The sequence below is a fragment of the Sorex fumeus genome, unplaced genomic scaffold (genome assembly GCF_029834395.1).
Source record: "Sorex fumeus unplaced genomic scaffold, SorFum_2.1 ptg000122l, whole genome shotgun sequence".
NCBI classification, from domain to species: domain Eukaryota; kingdom Metazoa; phylum Chordata; class Mammalia; order Eulipotyphla; family Soricidae; genus Sorex; species Sorex fumeus.
The window spans coordinates 50,342,172-50,364,506 of NW_026606179.1; the positions used below are offsets into that span (position 1 = coordinate 50,342,172).

Genomic DNA, 22,335 nt, shown 5'->3' on the forward strand with positions numbered 1-22,335 from the left:
TGAGGGTACCACTTCCTGGGCCACACTGTGCGGGGGTCCCTGGAACATTATGGATCATTACTGAGTCTTGGGACTGGGTGGGATGTTCACCCTGTGGCCACCCTGGAAATCCTGGGGCCCCGCCCCCCACCCAGCCACATGCACAAGCTCACTAGGGAACCCACACGAACACTGGTGCACACAGTGGCACGTTCAACCATGCACCTAATCGCATACCCATGCTAACACTCCTGTGGCTTGCACACACGGGGAAGCCGGTTTGATCTAATATGGCTGATAGATGTGTGTGTGTGTGTGTGTGTGTGTGTGTGCGCGCGCGCGTGCATGCATGTGGCCGTTGCCCCCTGGGGACCTGACTCTTGCCTGCTGAACCCTGGGGACCCTCCCCAGATGTGAGGCTGTCCGCATCCTCGTGGTCACAGGTTCTGAACGCGCCCAGAAGAGACCCAGTTTGCCATTACCGCACGCGGAGCATCAAGGGCTGGGCTGGCGGGGAGAGGGGGTGCGGGGCATGGTGCCTACCCGGGCGCAGCCGCCTCCTCCCTCGGGATTTTCCATCCCGGCTCGCGCGGGCCCGCCAGGAGCGAGCGCGCTTTGTCTCCCGCCCGGCTCCTGGCACGTTTCCGCCGAAGCTCCACGCGCCGCGCCCGAAGCCCCCCCCCCCCCCCCCCGCGCCCGCGGCCGCGCCCCCCGCCCAGCCCGTGGCGCAGACCCGCCCGTGCGGCCACCGCCGCTTTGTCCTCCCGCAGATGCCGCCGCGATGGGGCGGGAAAGCCCCGCGTGCCGGGCGGCCGCCGCGTGCCGGGTCTGGGGTGCGCCCGGTCCGAGGGGAGCGGCCCGGAGGGCTCGCGGGCGCGGGGGGCGTCTGCTCGGAGCTCCGAGCTGCGGGAGAGGGACCCTCCCGCTCCCGCCCCGCACGTGCCCATCCGGGTTTGGGTTTGGTTCAGGAGCCCCCGGGAGGGGCGGGGCAGGAGGGTCGTCTCGACTTAGCTCCCCGCTCGCGGATCCAGATAAAGGCCGGGGTGGAGAGAGGAGGAAGGGAACCCCCCACTTCCCTTTACTCTCCCCTGGCACACACCCCACCCTCCGGCTACTCCGGCCTCGGGCGCGTGTTCTCGAACGCGGAGGACCCCATCATCCATCAATGTTCTCGGGTCTCAGCCGGGGGCTCCCGCCTTTGCCCCTCGCCTCCCATCAGTCTGTCCCCCTTCCCCCCAATACCCTAGGCGGGTCCACGGCGGAGGGGGGGAAGTGCCCCCTCCCCCGTCTCCATCCACATGCCGCCGCCCCTTCCCACAAAACCGTAGGCCTCGGGAGAGGGGTGGGCGCAGGGGGAAAACCTTCGTGACACCCCCCAAAAAGCCCTCACCCAGGCACGCCCGGCCGTGAGCAGAGGAGGAGCAACCTCGCGATCTCGTTCATCGCACCCAGAACCCGCTTTGTAACCTCAAGCAAACCAAGGTGTCGAGGAGAAGGGTCCCCCGTCCCCGAAATCTTGCATCCCAGAACACTCCCTCCCGAGCCCAATAATCCGAGCAGCTTCGGCTTCAGGCACGGGCGGAGGGAGGCTGCCAGCTCGCTGCGCGCTCGGGAGAAAGGGGAGGGATGCTCCAGCCCGCGCCCGTCACCCTCGACAGCCCCCTCCGCCAGGAGCCAGAAACTAAGCCAAGCTGCTCGACCTCGTAGCTCCGGGGAGGCCCGCGAGCGGTCAGTCGGCAGCTCTCTGGGACAGATGGTCCTGCCTGGCGATCGAGGACAGGTCCCATCAACTCCCCAGCCCCCCCCTCCCCATCGCGCCTCCTTTCGCTCCTTCCTTTCCCAAATCAAACAAAAGAGCGAAATCTTGCAGCACCGACCTCAGAGAGGCGGGAGGGCGGTCAGCGCCTTGCAGCGCGCCCAGCTCCTCCGGGCTTCTCCCGGCCCCGGCTTCCCGGCGGTAACTGCAGCGGCGGCGGTGGTGGTGACAGCGGCTCTCGCGTCCGGACTCAGCACCTGGAGCAGCGAACAGCTCCGCGCCTCATTCCGAGGACCCCGCCTCCTCCGCGCCGCCGTAGCCAATGGAAATGCGCGACACGCCCAGGAGGCCGCCCATTGGGGGCGCCCGTCCCCTGCACCCCCCCCGGGCCCCGCCCGCGGGTTCCTCGAGCGCTCCGTGAAGACCACAGACCCGGAGTTCTCGCACAGCCTTCTGGAACTTGTAGTTCTCTCGGGACACCGTAGTGGAGTCACGTGGCGGGCAGCTAAGCCGAGGCGAACTGCATTTCCCAGGGTGCATTTCCCAAACGGAGGGGCTGAGGCCGGGAGGAGGACTTGTTTCCATGGCAAAGGCGGCTGGTCGGGCTTGGCTGCCGGAGACGTGGGACAGGCCACGGGACCCTCGAAGCGTCGAAGTGCGTGACTTCGGGCAGCCACTCGAGAGGCCTTCTTCTCTTCATGGGGCTCCGCGCCCCCGTTCTCCTAGCTGGGTAGACGGGCGTGGAGCCCCCCACCCCGCTTCCCCCCGCCCCTCACTCTTTCCCACACCCCCAGCTTTGCCCCGCCAGGGTGACAGGGCAGAGAAAACCCTTTGGCGTTCTCAACTTTCCGCTTGTTCGTCTCGACCTTGTCGACCTAAAACAGAGCTGCTTTACTGTTTGGTCATCGGCCTTGGGTCTTCCCGTCGCGGGTTCGGGCCGCCTTCACACCACCCCCGGCTCCCCCAGCATCTCCCGCAGCGTAGCTCCAGGGTGCTTCTCCGTCTTGGACTTGGACCCCTTTGAGGATCCCCACTGCCCGCGAACTAAACCCACACTCCTTCACACCGCATCCTGGACCCCAAGACCCGGACTCCGCCTTCTCCTGGCGGCACTCGGAAGTTCGGAAGCGGGGAGCCTTGAGCACCCCGTTAGCTTTCACGCCACCCTGCCCTCAGCTATCTCCCCTCAAGCTCTTGCAAACCCCCGCCCACATGCAGCCTGGTGGGCGACGACGCCTGCCTGGGTGCGTGGGCTCCGTCGGGGGAACCCCGCGATGCTTCGGGGTAGCCCCATCCACGTCCCCGTCGCCACCTCCCGCTGTGAAGGCGCCTCACTCAGGGGCCGTGTCTGTGCTTGTCTTCCTCGAGGCTCAGTGCCTGTCCTGCCTGGCACACACAGAGCTGGTTCTCACTGTGTATGGAGCAGCTGGAGCGGTGGAGAGAGCTCCAAGGGCTGAGCAACAGGCTTGTCTGCAGAAGACTCAGGTTCGATTCCCAGCGCTGCGTAGTCCCCAAGGCGACTGCCCCAGTACAGTGCAGGGAGTAGCCCCTGAGCACCGCCGAGGTGTGGCCCGAAAACAAGATAAAGAAAACGAACCGATTTGTCATTGAAATGCGCGTACACTGACAAAAGCCTTGATTTTCTAAGCCTGGTCATTGCTGGAACTATTCCACGAGAGTAACATCACCCCCTGGACGAAATGTTTATGCCTTTTGTACAGTGGATTGGAATTTCATCTGAATGCTCTGGGGGTCCTTTCCATCCTCTGATGCTAGGGATTAATGCGTATTATTCACGCCTAGTCCTTGGAAATCCTGTTAATTCTCTCCTAAATGTCATCGGTTCTTCATGTTCTTCTATTTCTAGCCGTTGGCCCTTCCTCCTTCCTGTGCCTAAGTGCCCTACCTCCCACTCGGTTTCTGGGAAAGATCTCCCTTGTTGGTGATGAATAGAAACAGTCTGACACCCCTCCCTGCCAGCTCTCTGCTCTGCACATCAGGGCTCTTCTGCAAGGTGCCACACCTTGCTAGGTAGAGTCTTTCCTAAACCTTTCCCCCCTCGGTGCCCTGATGTTGGCCAGATGGCTCAACTAATCCCACACATGCTTTATATGTCATCCCATCTAGATATTTTGGGTGTATTTTCAGCTGGAACATTCTTGAGAGCATGCCTGATATATAGGAAAAATTAATTCCAGACTTAAGCAGTAATCAGGGGACTATTATCCTGAATCCAATCCAAACTAAAGGATAGAATCAGTGAGAGAGCCATCCTGTCATCCTTGGGCTAGTGACATCAGGGTGGGAAAGGCTGAGAAAGGAGAGGAATAAAGTGGGTTGCCTTGCTTTTAAAAGGGCTTTTAAGCATCAGGGGGGCCTTTGATCCTGGCCGAACCATGAAGGAAGGACGCTGAATCTGGGTGAACAGGTGAGATCTCAGTACTGAGGAGGCAGGGACAGTGGATCTGTGAATGCCCAGTCCTGTGAATGCAGCCAGAGCAGAAACTGCTGGGAAAGCAGGTGCCTGCAGCAGGCCAGCAGGGAGCTACCAATAATCAACTCTACCTGGAGCCATAGCTGGAGCACTTTGGAGGTGAGTTTAGCACAAAACAGTAGTGCTAATTTCCAGGAAATTGTTACAAGAAAGGAAAATTCAGGGTTCAATGGTTCTTTTTGAAAGCAAGCAACTTAACACACACACACACACACACACACAAACACACACACACACACACACACCCCAGACCAGCCAAGTAGTCAGGAAACCTAGGCTCAAATTCTGACTTGTCTCTGATTAGATGTGTATGACCCTGGGCTGAACCGATTCTGCACTTGTAAATACTGTTTATTAGTGTTAGGAAGCAGCTAGTAAGGTGGAGGGGGTGGAATTCAAACACATTTACTAGCTGTGTGATCTTGCACAAACTCTCTGCTCAGATCTGCAGTTAGCTTATTTGAAAATGTAATGTATGGGGGAGGTGCCTTAGGTAAAGCTCTTCTTAACTCTTAACAAATGTTAATTTTGTTTCCATTTACTTTGATGATCAGAAATTGGTTCGTGAATAAGCCAATAGGAATTAATGTTCTGGGTAATTTGGGTTCAGTTTTCCATTCTCTCATTAATTGTAGGATTTTGGCAAGGTCCATGTCCTTTTTGTTTTGTCATTTATTAGGAAAGGCTTTAGAGCAGAGAACCATAAAAGAGAGGGAACCTGGATATTTAGAAGCTAGAGGTGCAAAGGATTCCAGGGGAATCCCCTTCCTACTTAGAGGGACAAAAAGGTCTCAGTGAAGTTCAAGATTCATGAAATAAGCAGGAGGTTGATTTGGATTAATTCCGATTAGCAAGGGATGGCCATAGTGCTAACTCTTCGACACAAAGTTGGGGCAGATAACCCCAGCTCGTCCCTAAAGAGCCTCTTCTGGTAGGCTGAGTACTATAACTGTATTCTAAAGATGACGGATTTTAATTTTTCAAATGGATGTGTGTTTAAGGGGACTGGAGAAATAAGACAGCGGGTAAGGTACTTGGCTTGCGCTCAGTCTACTTGGGTTTAATCTCTGGCATCCCATATGGTACTCTGAGCCCTACTAGGTGTGATCTTTGAGCACAGAGCCAAGAGAATGTGCTGAACATCGCTGGGTTTTGCCCAAAAGACAAAAACAAATAAAGGAAGAAAGAAAAGATTAAAAAAAAACTAGAAGTGTGTCTTGAAAAGAGATATAGGGGCTGCATGGAGAGTGCCCAGGAGAAGATGAGGCTGGGATGTGGGTTGAAGCTGCTACAGTGATCCAGCACAGCATCTTTGAAGATGGGAATGAGTAGGTGGATCTAAGATGCATTAAGGAAATAAATACTCAGAGGACTTTGTGAGTGATGGTTGAGGTGTGGAGGAGAAGGTGAGTCAAGGATGATGGCCCAGTAACTGCATTGGGTAACTAGATGAGTGAATACTTTTCCCCAAGGTGTGGAATAGTAAAGGAGCAGATTTAGACAAGAAGAGGAGGAGGAGGGTTTGACACGAATAGGAGATATCCCGATGAGATGTCTGGCGAATAATTTGGAGCCTCTGAGAGGGAATCTTATAAATTATTGACATATTGATCAGAATTGATGCCATGGGAATGAGTAAAATTTTTCAATAGAGAATGTCACAGGGAAAACCACAATCCCTTGGGACATGCAAACATTTCAGAACTGGTCAAGGAGGATGAACCTAGAAGGAAAGGTGAGAACAGTTGAGAAAATCAGTGGTGTTCCACAGAAAGCAAGTGGAGAAAGAGGGATAGCACGGTGCCCAAAAGTGAAGTAAGCTGAAGTCTGAAAAACTGAATATCAAATTTAACAACAGAGAGATCACTGGGGACCGTGGAGAATAACATGGGAAGAAGTGTGAGTGCAGGGAAAATAGATGGAGAGAATTCTTGGAATTGGATTGATATTGAAGGGAAGGAGGAAGAAAACCAGAAAGAACAGAGAATTGAGAGACAATTTTGTTTTAAGTTGGGGCAGTTAGGACATTTAAAAATCTGGGGAAATTCAGTAGAGGATGGAGGGAGGGAAGCACAAGCAGAGCAGGTAATGCTGGTTGGAAGTAGAGTTCAGGGACAGTGACGGTGTGTCATGGACTTGAAAGGCAAATTTGTTGGATGGGTTCTTCATGGGAGAGTCTTCCAGTAAGATGGCTGATCTGAAGGAGAGATAAACCCCAGTAGCCCTGTGCCAAATTGGATGGTGAGTGGGAAGTTAACAGATGGTAGAAAGGAGGATAGAAGGGTACAGAGCCCTCTGACTTGGATGGCACCGCAGTCAAGGTATTGGGGTCTTAAGAAGAAGCTGTCTTACCCAGGGCAGGCAGGAGAAGAAGGAAGAGAAGCTATCTGCTTTTATGTACATTTTTCTCAGAAGTATTATCTCTGTATCACTTATAAATGTTCGATTTTATATACACCTGAAAGGAAGAATGTCTAGGAGTTAAAAGCAACCAAATAAAAAAGCAATTCCAGATTTCACGGTGGAGTTGTATCAGCCGAGATCAATGAAAGTGATTCCTGAAATTTATATTTTGGCATAGTTCGTAGATAGAAGTACGTGCACGTCAACTCTAAAATGTGTTTAAGAATTTTGCAAACTTCATTTCTTAGCAACGGTTTGTTTTCTCAGTTTAGAACATAAATTAGAAAACGTGTGTTGATTTTTTTCAAATGTAGAACTTAGAGTTTAATTCATGCCTTTGAAATGCCATGAATTTGAAATGCAGCCATTTTCCTTTCTGCATCCTTGAAAAGGATTATAAGGATTTTATTAGTTTTTCAGATAGTCTTGCCAGCACATCCAGGCTCCCCACAAGGGTCTCCTGTCAGTAATGTTGGATTGTGACTGATGCTGCAGAAGTGTGGTACAGAAGATGTTTAAGATTAGTCAAGTAAACAGCCAATTTTAGGATTTCCCAAGCTGTGCAATTTATAGTTGCAGTATAAGATATGTAACATATAGAATATGAATAGTATAGAATATAAGATATATATCTAAATGTTAATTGAGAAAATGATCCCCATAATTTCTAAAGAAAAAGAAGGAACCATGTCAGTTATTGCTTTGAATAATCTCTCCAAAAATATTCTATTTAAAAATATTTTTGAGTTGTTGATATGTCTGTAATCTTGAAATAGTCCTGCTGTTTTAGTCCCTTAAAACAGTGGGTGCTCAAAAAACATTTTGTGAATCAATTTCTGAGTATTATAATCTCTTCTTTGTTTAAAATCCTTCCTTTTGGGGACCAGAGAAATAAGTACAGCGGGTTGGGTAAGGCACTTCCCTTGCAATGGCCAATCTGGGTTTGATCTCTGGCACCCCATTAGGTCCTCCTAGCCTGCCAGGAGTGGTCTCTAAGTATCAAATCTGAGCATAGGGTGGGTGTGGACCCTCATGAAAAAAAATATTCCTTTTGGGGGATGAGAGATAGTACAGCAGCTAAGGCACTTGCCTTGTACAACTCAGGTTTGATCTCTAGCACCCTATAAGGTCCTCTAAGAACCTCCAGAAGTGATCACTGAATGCAGAGCCAAGAGTAAGTAAGCCTTTGAACACCAGATATGGCCCCAAAACAACAATAAAATTTTCGTTTTTTTTTTTTTTTTTTGCTTTTTGGGTCACACCCAGCGATGCTCAGGGGCTACTCCTGGTTCATGCACTCAGGAATTGCTCCTGGCGGTGCTCGGGGGACCATATGGGATGCTGGGAATCGAACCTGTGTCGGCCATGTTGGCTGCATGCAAGGCAAACGCCCTACCCGCTGTGCTATCACTCCAGCCCCCAAAATTTTCGTTTTCAATTTCACAAAAACATTTGTCTTGTACCTGAGGTAGCGTGATTATAGTAGTATTCATATTTATGTTTTTGGTGTATAAAGTTTCTGGTCCTGCCACCATCAAAGTGCCAAAGACCTTCCCCACTTCCTCATATTTTTGATAATCTGCCTCTTTCTTCCCCACCTAGTATCTCTCCAATCTCTGCTTGGTAACCTCAGTTCTGTAGTTAAAAGTCCAGGGATTTATTATCATTGAGTACTCCCCATACCCCTGTTTTATATACCACATATGCATGACATCATCTGACTTATTTCACTTACTATAACCCTCTCTAATTCCGTCCATGTTGTAGTACAAGGCACGATCTCATTTTTTATAGCTGAGTAGTATTCATTATGTATCACGGTCCTCCCGTTGTACATCGATTTGCTCGAGCGGGCCCAGTAACGTCTCCATTTTGAGACTTGTTGTTACTGTGTTTGGCATATTGAGTACGTCACGGGTAGCTTGCCAGGCTCTTCCGTGTGGGCGAGATACTCTCAGTAGCTTGCTGGGCTCTCCGAGAGGGGCGGAAGAATCGAACTCAGGTCGGCCATGTTGGCTGTGTGCAAGGCAAACGCCCTACCACTGTGCTATCGCTCCAGCCCCCATTATGTATATATAATACAATTTATTTTTAAAATGTTACTTTACTAAGGCAAAGTGATTTACAACATTGTTCATAATAAAGTTTCAGGCATACAATGTTCCCAACAAAAATCCCACCCACCCACCCCCCAGCATCAGTTTACCTCCACCAGGGTCCTCTGCTTCCCTCTCCCCTCCCTCCTCCCACCCTCCCCCCAGCCTGCCTCCTTAACAGGCACATTTTTTTTCTTTTTTGGGTCACACCCAGCAATGCACAGGGGTTACTCCTGGCTCTGCACTCAGGAGTTACTCCTGGCGATGCTCAGGGGACCATATGGGATGCTGGGAATCGAACCTGGGTCGGCCACGTGCAAGGCAAACGCCCTACCCTCTGTGCTATCTCTCCAGCCCCAACAGGCACATTTTTAAGTTTTGTTACTGAAGTTTGGATCTCCTGCATACAGTTCTGTGGGCTCTGAGATTTAGGTACATAAATATGCTACACCCTTATCCCACCAGCCTACTCAAGGCCACTGATCCCTGTTCCTATTACCTCCCTGTCTGCCTCTTCCCTATATACCACAATTTCTTTATTTCCTGTTGGATATTTGTGTTGTTTCCAGACCTTAGTAATTGTAAATAGCATTGAAATGAACATAAGAGGTACACATATCTTTCTGCATTGATGTTTTTATGTTCTTGGGAATAGATACCAAGGAGTGGTATCACAGGCTCATATGGAGTTCTATTTTTAATTTCTTGAGAAGTTTCTGTACAGTTTTCCATTGAGTATGAACCAGACAACATTTCCAGAAGTAAATGTAGGTTTCTTTTTCCCGGTATCCCCATCAACACTGGTTGTTTCCAGCCTTTTGAGAGAGATCATTATCAAGTGCATGAAGCCATATCTCTTGATCCTTTTGATTTGTATTTCCCTGATATTAGCTGATGGACACTTTTTGAATGTCTTCTTTGAGAAAGTGTCTTTTCATCTTCTGTCCCCATTTTCTGAAGGAGTTTTTGTTTTCTTTCTGTTGTGGAACTTTGTGAATGCTTTATATACCCTGGATATTAGCTCTTTGTTAGATGTATAGTGTGAAATATTTTATTCCACTCAGCAGGGTGTCTTTTAATTTCAGTCAAAATTCATTAATTTATTTCAAAGTGCAAAAATTCTTTAGTTTGATGTAGTTTCATTTCTTTTTCATTTCTTTTTCTTTTTTTTTTGACCAGTGGAATTAAATCATTGAAATTTAATTAATTTAAATTTCTGAGGTTGATATCATGCCTCTGAGGTTGACATCATGAGCATTCTGCCTATGTTTTTCTTAATGTGTTATTCTGGTTGAATTTCTTAATCCTTGGTTCTGTTTTGCTTTTGGGCCACAACCTGTGATTCTCAAGAATTATTACTGGCTCTGGACTCAGGGATCACTGGTAGCATTTGGAGGAGTGTTTAGTGTACCAGGGATCGAACCAGGTCAAATTCGTACAAAGTAAATGCCCTAACCGCTGTTCTATCTCTTCAAGCCCTTTAATCTATTTTGAACTAATCTTTGCATATGATATGAGATAGGGGTCCAATTTCTTTTCTATCTTTCTTTTGTTCTTTTTTGGGGGGGTGGCAGGGAGTGGGCTATGGCTCTCCAGTTCTCTCAGAACATTTATTTATTTTTTTTTTAATTTTTTTTCCTCTCTGGGTCACACCCAGCGATGCACAGGGGTTGCTCCTGGCGCTGCACTCAGGAGTTACTCCTGGCGGTGCTCAGGGGACCATATGGGATGCTGGGAATTGAACCCAGGTCGGCCGCATGCAAGGCAGACGCCCTACCTACTGTGCTATTGCTCCAGCCACTCTCAGCACATTTATTAAGAAGCTTTTCCTCTTCCATTTGTTGTATGTGACTCCTATATTATCAATTAACTGTTTGAATTTCTGGAGGCTTACTTTAGGGCTCTTCAATTCTGTATCATTGGTCTAAAAATCTAGTTTTATTTACATACTGTACTCTTTATTTATGACTATAGTTTTGTAGTTTTATAGTATATTATAAAATCAGGAAATGCAATGCCTCCCATCATTTTTTATTTTCCTCTCAGAATTGCTTTGGCAATTTGGGGAGTTTTAAGGTTATATACAAATTTTAGCAACAGTTTCTAAGTCTTTGAAGAATGCCTTTGGAATTTTGCTAGGGATTGTACTGAATCTGTATAATGCTTCTTACAGTATGGTAATTTTGTCATTGTTAATTTCAATCCCTGAGCATGGAATATTTTCCCGTTTTCATTTTCTTCTATTTCATTCAATAATTACTCAAGGTTTTTGTTTTTTTGTGGGGGTGGGGGGAGGAGGTGCCACACCCAACCATGGACAGGGGTTATTTACTCTTGGCTCTGCACTTCTATCTCTGTACTATCTCTCCAGCCCCTGTTTTTGATGTATAATTTTTTCCATCTCCTTTGTTTATTCCTAGATACTTGATGCTTTTGGACACAATTGAAAATGTTTTTCTTAAAATACCTTCTGATTCAAGGCAGAGCGATATAATACAGAGGTTAGGGCATTTTTCTTGCGTGTGGCCTACCTGGGTTTGATCCCAGGCATCCCATATAGTCCCCTCAGCTCCACCAGGAATAATTTCTGAGTGCAGGCCAGTAATAGTACCTGAATGCTGCCAGTTGTGGACAAAAAAATCAAATTTTTTTAGTTCATCTCATTTACATACAGAAAAACACTTTTGGGTATTAATTTTGTAGCCCATGACTTTGTTATATTGGTTTGTCTCTAATAGACTTTGGTGAATTTTTCAGATCTTAAAGTACATTATCATATCATCTACAAATAATTATAGTTTAATTTTTTCCTATTTGAATGCCTTTGATTTATTTTCTTGTCTGATTGCCATGGCTAGAATTTCCAATACTATATTGAATAATAGTGAAAATAGGCAGCCTTACCTTGTGGCTGATTTTAGAGGAAAGTTTTTCAGTTTTTCATCACTGAGTGTGATGTTATATGTGTGGATTATGGTTCTTACTATCTTGAGGTAAATTCCTTTTATTTTGTTGAGATTTTTTTTATCATCAATAGGTGTTGAATCTTATCAAAAACTTTCTCTGCATCTATCAATATTATCATATGTTTTAAATCTTTGTTGATATGGCATATCAGATTAATTTTCATATATTGAATCGTGTGCTGGAGCAATAGCACAGCGGGTAGGGCGTTTGCCTTGCATGGGGCCTATGCAGCCTACACGGCCAACCCGAGTTTGATTCTTCCGCCCCTCTCGGAGAGCCTGGCAAGCTACCAAGAGTATATCACCTGCACGGCAAAGCCTGGCAAGCTACCCGTGACGTATTCGATATGCCAGACACAGTAACAAGTCTCACAATGTTACTGGGCCTGCTCGAGCAAATCGATGAACAACGGGAGGACAGTGACAGTGACAGTGATATTGAATCATCTTTGTGTCCCTGGAATGTCTCTTGTTTGGTCATGCTGTATGATCCTTTTGACACATTATTAAATTCAGCTCAGTAAGGTTATCTTTTTTTTAATTTTATTTTTTATAAAGTTGTTCACAATAATTGATTACATTCAATATTTCAAAACCAATCCCACCACCATTATACCTTCCCACCACCATTATTTCAAATTTTCTCATCACCACTCAAGCCTGCCCCACAGGCAGATGCTAGATAATTTATTTTGTATTGCTTGTTATGAATAGCCTGAGATGTCACATTGCTGCAAAAATGGGTGTGCACTCCTGGAATTCTAAAATTTTAAATAATTGGAGTCTGGAGATATCTCTGCAGTGAGAAGCTCGGTTCTGAGATTTCATTTGTGAATCTCTGGATCATGGCCATTAATGCGCTTAAATGGCACCTGGAGGCAGTTCTTGGGCGCGACAGCCAGGACCCCCAAGGGGCAGGGAGATGGGAAGGAGCTACTGGTCCCGATCCCTTGAGGCCTGGAATTTTCAGTCTCTGGTCCCACATACCTGGGTTTGTCATTGGGTTCTGGAGGTTTGTGGCCACTGGGGTTCATATGGGGCTGGTGGGAAGATGGTGCCTTCTCCTGTCTGAGGCACCAGGTAAAATCAGCCTGGCGCAAGGTCTGGAACATTTCTGGGCGAGCTGTTTGGTTTCGAGATTCATTTGTGAGTCTCTGGATCATGGCCATTAATGCACTTAAATGACACCCAGAGGCAGTTCATGGGGGTGATGGGAAGGACCGACCTGTCCCAGATCCCTTGACGCCTGGAGAGTAAGGTTTTCTTGAATATCTTAGAATCTTTACTCATTAGTGTTATTGGTCTGTAATTTTATTTTGTTTTATTTTTAGTAGTATACCTGTCTGCTTCTGGGTTCAGGGTAATATTGACCTCATAAATGCTCTTAAGAAGGGTTGTACAGGCCAGAGTAATTGTACAGAGGGTAGGACACATACTTTGTACACAGCCACCCCAGGTTCCATTCCCAACATCCCATATGGTCCCCTGAGCCCTGCCAGGTATGATCCCTAAGTGCAGAGCTAGGAGCACCAGCAGCTGTGACCCAAAAACAAATAGCAAAATAGAAGGGTATTCACTTTTTTTTTTTGCCTTTTTGGGTCACATCCAGCAATGCTCAGGGGTTACTTCTGACTCTGCACTCAAGAATTACTCCTGGCGGTGCTCGGGGGACCATATGGGTTGCTGGGGATCGAACCCAGGTTGGCCGCGTACAAGACAAACACCCTACCCGCTGTGCTATTGCTCCAGCCCCAGGGGTATGCACTTTTTTTAATAACTTGGGGAATATATATGATAAATCTTTGAAAGTTTGGTAGAACTCTCTAGTGAATGCATGTGGATATGAGCTTTTGTTTTGGGGGAGATTTTTAATTACTGTTTCAATATCCTTACTTGTGATGGTCTATTCAGGTTTTCTACTTCCTCCTGATTCAATCTTGGGAAAGTGTCTGATTCTAAAAATGAATCCATTTCTTCTAGGTTAGTGGTCTCTAGTTGTTCATAGTAACCTCTTATGATCTTTTGTACTTCTGAAAGATCTATTGTAACTTCTTCCCTTTCATCTCTGCTCTGATTTATCAGAGTTCTATTTTCTCTCATGAGTCTAACTAAGAGTTTGTCACTCTTATTAATTCTTTTGAAAAACCAGGTCCTGGGTTTATTGATCTTTTGTCTTGTTTTATTGATTTATATATTACTTATTTCTACTATGATTTTAATTATTTCATCCTTCTACGTACTTTAGGTTTTATTTTTTCTAGTTTCTCAAGATGTGAATTTGGCTTATTAATTTGAACATTTTCTTGTTCTCTGATATTAACCTGTATTGCATTCAACTTCCCTCTTAATACTGCTGACAAATAATGTGACACTTCTTCTTTTTCCCCTGAGCACAGAGTTAGGAGTTAGCTCTGATCATCATTAGTATTGCCCACTCCCACCCTTCCCACAAAAAAATAACACGTGGGCTGGGAATATAGCTCAAAGGAATGGGGCACATGGTGTACATCTGGGAGTCCCCAGTTCAAACCCCAGTACCTCATAGCCTCCAGGCACTGTGGGGAGTAACCCCCAAGCAACACTGGATGTAATCCCAAGACAAAACAAATTAAAATATGTAATTAGCATTTTCACTTGCTTAGATTACATTCATTTGTTTCCCTGTCCACTTAGATATCATTCAATAAATACTTTTTTTGGTTTGGTTTTTGTTTTTTGGTGATGCTCAGGGCTTACTCCTGGCTGCTCTGTGCCCAGAGGTCACTCCTGCCGGTGCTCTGGGGACCTTTGTGATGCTAGGGATCAAACCCAGGTCAGCTGCCTGAAAGGCAGATGTCCTACCCGCTATTCTGTCTCTCTAGCTTCTTCACTTACCACTTCATTTAATGGGGTGTTTCTGTATGCCATCCAGTGCCAGGGCTACAGTGACGTAGGGGGCATGACTGGCCTTCAAGCCTTTGTAAACTTAGTCTGTAATGATGGCCTAACATTCAATCAGCAATCTTCCTGCACATAACCTCAGCTCTACTTAAGTCTTCCTTGTTATTAATAATACATGATGAGTATCTTCAACTTTATAGCAATCTACCTTTACAAATTATTCTTAAAATTTTTTAATTATTGAGGTGACGTGATTACAGTAGCGTTAATGATGATGCTTTTGGTGGACTGTTACTCTTCCACCATCATCAGAGTGCTAAAGGTCCGTCTTCCACTATCTTTGTGTAATTTTTGGTCTGTTCCTTCCTTCCTCCAGTCCTCCCCACCATCCTCAGTAAGCTTGGGCCTGTTGTTATAATCCAAAGATTTGTTTTCATTACAGACTATCCATTCTCTTGCTTTGCTTCATTCTATACCACATGTAAGTGAGATTATTTATTCTCTTCTTTCTGATTTATTTCACTTAACATAATACCCCTACTTCCATCCAAGTTATAGCAGAGGACAAGATTTCTTCTTTTCTTGTATCTGAGTAGTACCCATTGTGTTTATATGCCACAATTACTTTATCTGTTCATTTGTCATTGGATATACAAATTATTCGTATAAGTAAATTCCCAAGCGAACAGTAATTGGGTTGATTAACATGTTTTTGTTTTTTCAATACCATCTGCCACATCGATTTCAAAGAGGGTGGTACCCACTCTACCCAATCATAGCATGACTGTACCTGCTTCATCACAGCCTTCTGGCATTAGGCACTGCTTTCAGTTTGGGCTGACAAAACAAAACAAAAACATCCACGTTTTTCCTGTAGACACAATCCAAATTGTCTTTTGGGACTCCCTTTTTACATATGTATGTCACCAGCTCGAGAACCTTAGGTACAGCTGGTATTTTTTGAGAGACAGAAAGTTCACTGTTAAAGGAAGAGAGCAATGATAAATTGCTATTGATCATTTTTAAAGCATAAAATTTTCCCTTTCTTGTATATAAACCGTGTCTTATAAGAATACACATTGTTTTTTAGGTTCCCTGGAGGCTCTTGGAAGGCCACTGTCCTACTTTGTAGATCTTGCCAAGGTTTAGCATACAGGGGACACTTAACACATCTTAAAGTTGAAAGGGACTGTACTCATCATCCAGGTCAACTATAGTTTCAGATACATATTTTTCTGAAATATATGTATTTCAGATATATGCAAGCCTTTGCTTGCATTCCCCTGACAATGGGAGTCTCACCACTTCACAAAGAAATCTATTTTTTTTCCTCTGTGCCCTACAGGTGTTGATCTGGTCTCTGGTTCCTGTAACTCTATGGCTATAGGTCTGCTCTCTGAAGGAACAGGGCCCATGTACCAAGTGCTACAGAATCTTTCCTTCTTGGCTGCCCAGCTCTGCAAATATGTGGCCAGACTAGCTTGGTCTACTCCTGGTGAGTCTGCAGGTCAAGAGGTCAAGACACAGTTCTGCTTACAAATTCCTGCTGTGGCCATCGCAGCCTCTTCAATAACATTCGCATAAAGCTTAAGGTAAGCTGAGATTCTCAGACTGTATGTGACCTGAAGCCAAACTTAGTTTTCTTATCCTACCTTTTCGCAATCTGTGTCAACCTGAAAGCTAGACTTGCTTTTCTCCCTGTTTTATTTATATGTTGGTAGAGACGTAAATTCCTTGGTTCCTCTCCGTCCATCTAAAATGGGGATAAGAGTCATTTTGAAAAAAAAGTCATTTTGGCAACTTTATGTGTTGGTGCAATGACTGAATGAAATGCAGGGCTGGACATTTGTCACCCCGTCTGATTGCCTGGCAGCTGAATCTCCTTTCTGTGCTGGAGAATTCCACGCCTCCTGAAGTGGGGTGCAGGCTTTGGCCTGAGGTCCAGCCTTCTCCCATCAGACAAGCCCCCACCCCTCTGCCACCCCTCACCGATTTTGAATTGGAAACCAGTGACAGTAAAGGAGAAGGGCCCACTTTGCAACCCCTGCGTTATTTGAGGAGGTTCTAGCTCAGTGTCTGAGTAAAGACTGTCCATACTAACGTGGTTGTTTTGGGAGTGGCTGTAGGCAGAGAGCATGCTTGCAGGACCCTGGAAGACACTGACCGCTTGGAACCAGGAGGGGCACTGAGACCATAAAGCAGGTGCCCTGGGACTGTGCAGCTCCCCCTGGAGTGTCCATACAGGGGGGAAAGAGGAACTGCCTCTAGATACACCCCCTGGCCTCTGGAATCACGCATGGGGCCACGTGGGGCTGATGGGAAATTCCATTCTTCGTTGCCTTCAGAGACCTTTGTGGCGTGGCTCTTCACTGAGCCTGGCTGTGCACCCAGTCCTGCCTCACAGGCTTCCCTCTGATCCTCCCACCCTGTGTCTCACAGTGGGGTCGAGCTTGCACTACTATTCTGACTAGTTACAGCGCGGGGTGGGGGGGTGTTAGGGGGCTCTGTGAGATGAGGCAGCCCCTCTGGGACTTCCAGGGTCCTGGAAATGCAGCTCAGCTGGGGCTGACTATGGGGGTTGTTCCTACCTGAAGGCATTTTCTGACCCATGTGTGCACTGAACAGTGGTGCCAGTCTGCTCCCTGTCTTTGCCCAGTTACTGTGATGTGTCCAAATTCTCTATGGGTCAGATATTGGACCTCAGCTATGACCTGCATGGTTTGGAGGGATCCCTAGAGGGAACTGGAGGTTCTAGTTCTACCTTAGACTCCTTATTTTTGCGATGGTAGTATCACAACTATAAGGTTTTTTGTTGTTGTTTGGTTTGGTTTTTGGGTCGCATCTGGTAGTGCTCCAGGCTTATTCCCAGCTCAGTGCTCAGAAATCACTCCCGGAGGTGCTCAGGGGACTTTAAAGACTGCCAGGGATTGAGCCAGGATTGGCCACATGCAAGGCAAATTTTTTACCACTGTATTATTTCTCCACAGCTATAGGTTTTCAATCTCTTGGCAAATGCAGCTGTATATAAAATTGTTTTGATTTACAATAAAATAGAAACTCTTTATGAATACAGAATAGGCATTCTTTGAGCATCTGATTTAGATAGCCTTTCAGTGTCACGTTACTGTTACATGTTTTGTCTTACTATGAAGTAGATACTTTATAGTTTTCATTTAACAGACTATACCGAGGTTCAGAGAGGTTATGGAACTATCCCAAAGGTCCCACCACCAAAGAGTGGCAGAGCTGGAGTGGTCTCCAACCCCTGAGTTGCTTCCCTCAGCCCATTCCATTCTGAGGCAGCTCTGTTCTTTCTCTTATGTGACTCTAAAGCCTCTTTTTCCTGCCTCTCTTTCCCATTTCTGTGTGTCCCAGTAGCTAACTGTGGCAGCTCCTGGTTTCCTAGACTGCTGATTCAGTCTTTACTTCCTTTGTGCTTGGGGTACTTGGGCTTCTTTCCCTAGGAGCATCAGAGTCTTTTTCCCACTTTCCTTTCCCTTTCTTTGTTGTGGTGGTTGTTGCAATGTCCTGGGGTCACAATTTTGATTGTGCTCCTTATACATTTGGTTGCTGCATGCTGGAAGGTTGACTTTTTTTGTGGTGTACGGGATCATACTGACAGTTTAGGGTGATCCCATGTGACTATGTAGGTCGGTGCGGGGGGTTGAATTAGCAGCCTGAGCACTGTACCACTGTAGTCATATTTCCAGGTTCACCAGAACCATTTGTGTCAGCGAAGTCCTCAGGACACTTGCCACAGGAAGGTCATGCCAGGATAGTGCTTTCGTTCACTTGGACTCCAAAGCTATTGGCAAAATTCTATCCCACTCTGGAAGGGGAATGGCAAAAATGGTTGGCCTAGATGTAAACTTTGGAAGGGACTCAGTAGAAGGTTCCTCTTCCCACAAAACAAGTAGGAAAACAGAGACAGCATTAATACTGTACAAAGCATATTACTGCTGCATGGAAATTTTCTATCTCTCCAACTATTTGCAGGCTTCATAAGTCTAGAAATTTTTTGCTTTTGTTTACTGCTATATCCCCAGGGCCTAGAACAGTGTTTGGAACATAGTAAATATTTGTTGAATGCCTTGATAGTCCAGTTCTACTTTTGGTGTCACTTCTTTAAGTTGCCCAGTTGTTTTGAAGCGTACACCAGCTTCTCAGCCTTCAGTTTGTCTTTCAGGCTTCAGGTTTCCTTTTCCATCTGACCTCAGTCATTTTTTCTAGTCTTGTTGTGATTTTGATGGAAACCTGAACAGTATGTAGACTGCGTTGGGTAAATAACCCTGCTACAAGACTGATTTTTATTGACTTTTGTAAACTTAAATAGGAACTAGAATTTGCTTCACCTTGATAGAAGGGCAGTGTGCGGGCGTTATTAGACTTCTTGTCTCTTGTATTATGGAAAAACATTCTGTGATTTCCTGTTTTGAAATTTGAGCTTGAATTTAGAATATGGAAAACCATTCAGAAAGAACTAATTGAGATTAATGCTAGTCTCTACATTTCCCCCATTATTTATACATCAACAATACCTGTTGACTATTAGAAATGAGAAACAATGAGTAAGGCAAAATGACAAAAATGGAAATCACGTATATTCCCACCACTTAGAAACAGTCACTCTTGCCATTCTTCTGTAAATGTCAAAAACTGAAATTAGCTCACCTGCTGATTGACTCTGGAATGATCTACAATTTTCTGATGAGAACGGGAACAAGGAAGATCTGACTCCCAGCCCTGTGCTATGAGAAGCCCCCAGACCTGAACCCAGCAAAACATGGAGAACAAATGGATAAGGCCCCCTCTATATCATGTCATTCCAGAATCTGAGTTTGGAGGGTGACTCCAGAAGTTGGAGAGGACTGAGATGGAAATTTTTTTTTTTTTTTTTTTTTTTGCTTTTTGTCACACCCGGCAATGCACAGGGTGTGCATCCTGGCTCTTCACTCAGGAATTACTCCTGGTGGTGCTCGGGGGACCATACGGGATGCTGGGAATCGAACCCGGGTCAGCCACGTGCAAGGCAAATGCCCTACTCTACCCTACCTGCTATTGCTCCAGCCCTGAGATGGAAATTTTTAAAAAATAGTTTTGACCTCGCTGAACATTTCACACTGGGGGGAAAAAAAAAAGCAAAATTTGTTTTCCTAGAAATGGGAGTGTCTTTTCCTGGGAATTAAAAGTGAGATAATCTTGAAGTCTACCCCAGGATGGGTTTTGGAGTCAATAAGACTGAGTGGACAAGTCAGGCTCTAGGGAAGCAAGTGAGGTAATCCCAGGGCTCATGTGCTGTCATGAGATGGTGTATCTTCCAGACCATGTCTCTGCCACCTCGATTTCCTAGGAAAGGATCATGTCACTTCTACTTCACGACTTCCTGAGTCATAGGTTGACCTGAGGTCCTATTCTTGGGCATCTCAGCATATTGGAGCTGCAGCATATGGGATCCCTGGGGAGTCTGGGGTATAGGCCAGCTGACTCATTTTTCTTTCAAATCAATGCAGATTTTTCATTCTCTTTCATAATATTAAAATTAATATTTTTTAATCTTTAAAATGGAGTTGATATTCCTGAATGCCAGTTGCATCAGCACTTTGTGTAATTAATTGCTGGTTGAATAAGTGAATGATGCTTACCCAATTCCCAGGAAGCTCTTGCTCAGATTTTAGCAAGCCTGACAGAATGATGGGAACATGGGACGGGAGATAAATAAATTAATGTTCAGTGGGCATCACCTCTGTGTCAAGCAAAATGCCCAGTGTTTTACCCACATAGCCTCAGTTTAATCCTCCCAAACCTACAAAGATCTCTATTTTATAGACAGCTAATTGCAGAATCAGAGAAATTAGGTAATTTCCTCAAGGCCTGACTGGGGCAGAACCAAGAGGTAAAACCTGGTCATTCAGGGCTGGAGCGATAGCACAGTGGGTAGGGTGTTTGCCTTGCACGCGGCTGACCTGGGTTCGATTCCCAGTATCCCATATGGTCCCCTGAGCACCGCCAGGAGTAACTCCTGAGTGCAGAGCCAGGAGTAACCCTTGTGCATCACCGGGTGTGACTCAAAAAGAAAAAGAAAAAAACCCTGGTCAGTCAAGGCCTCTATGGCCTCTTAAATTGTGTAGCCCCAGGAAGCCAGTGCAGCCATCAATTTCTTGGAGACCCGGATGTTGCTTACTGCTCTGTACTATGGGTCCAGAAGAAACTGTTCATGTGCCGTCTTCTTGCAGGGAGGCAGAGGGAGCAGATGTCACGGGGCAGTCGCACAGTGGGGTCAGGAGCATGGCCTGTCTCCTCATTCCTGAGCCTGCCATGGGGGCACCCTAGGCAAAAGGGGACTCTTGTTATTTCAGGATAATGACTATTCAGGATAGTTGTTAGCGTTTCTGGATCATTTCATTTTTGAGCTTTCTGCCTCGACTTTTATGGCTCACATTCAAGTTTCTCTGTGCACAACTTAGCATTGTGTTGGGTGTCTCTAACTCAATGACCCACCGTAACCTTGTGGAACTCTCCAAAAGCACAAATTACAAGGTTCCAGATTATTCACAGATGTTCAGGGGTGGTTGTTTTGTGGGTTTTTGGTTTTGGTTTTGGTTTGGGGGCCACATCTGGTGGTGCCCAGGGGTTACTCCTGGCTCTGCGCTCAGGAATTTCTCCTGGCAGTGCTCAAGGGAGCTTGTGGGATGCCAGGGATGGAACCCAGGTTGGCTGTGTGCAAGACCTTACTGGCTGTACTATGGCTCCACCCCCTTAGGAGGCATTAACGTGACTATTCACGAGGACATCCCAGTTCTGGAAGGTGATATGGCTACTTCTCCTTCCAAGAGGCCAAGGATGTCTTTCCCCTCCTCAGGTTAGCTTGTGACACTGTACATTCTTGCTCTCCAAACTTCTTTGCAGAGCGCAGGACAGCAGATGGGCGAAAGGGCTTAATAGCCTGATGCCTTGGAAGATTAGATTCTTTAAAGCAATTCTAAGTTGCAAAAAGCAGAGATGACATGAACTTAGTATATTCGGGTTTAGAAACAGATCTGGAGCCATCTTCCTGGATATCTTTGGGAAGGACTTCTCCTTTTGCTTTGCTTATCTGTATTTTTCTTATTTTTTTTGTTTGCTTATTTTGTTTTATTTAGGGGCCACATCCAGAAGTGCTCAGGACTTATTCATAACTCTGCACTCAGGGGACCATGTAGGGTACCATGGATTGAACTCAGATTGGCCTCATGCAGAAAGCTCAAAAATGAAATTATCTAGAAATGCTAATAATCATCTTGAATGTTCATCATCCTGAAATAAGAGTACCCTTTTGCCTAGGGTACCCCCTACCTACTCTACTATCTCTATGGCCCCAGTTTTCATTCTTCTGCTTTGTTTTTTAATAAGAAATAAGAAAATCGTAAACAAGTCTGATGATTGAATATTTACATAATTTTGTCTTTTATAAGTATAAACAGTACAAAGCAAGAATTGGCTGAAAAATAAGTCTAAATCTGGTATTAGGTAGAAGTTATAAAGACCCGAGAAATAGTAACACTAGTTCAATCCCTCCCCCATCGGACACCACCTATATACCCTGCAAGCACCACAAGGAGTGATCCCTGAGCACTGGAGTAAACCCTGAGCGCTGCTAGATGAGACCCCAAAACAAAAAAAATTGTAAAGTGAAAATAAAGTAAAATTTTCTTTAAATTCTGAAAAACAGATGAAATTGCTTAGAGATGAACAAAAGAGTTATAAAAATTGCTGTGGTTGGGC

The 22,335-nt window shown here is 45.9% G+C and overlaps 1 protein-coding gene across 1 annotated transcript in view; it reads right to left on the minus strand.

The window, feature by feature from the left end:
* Positions 1 to 2,039, minus strand: part of SMPD3 (sphingomyelin phosphodiesterase 3) — a 70,668-nt gene extending 68,629 nt beyond the window's left edge. Inside the window, exon 1 of the mRNA XM_056136247.1 lies at positions 1,857 to 2,039. The gene's annotated coding sequence lies outside the window, so the exon portion shown is untranslated. The remainder of the gene's footprint in view (positions 1 to 1,856) is intronic.
* Between the last annotated feature and the right edge of the window lie 20,296 nt (positions 2,040 to 22,335).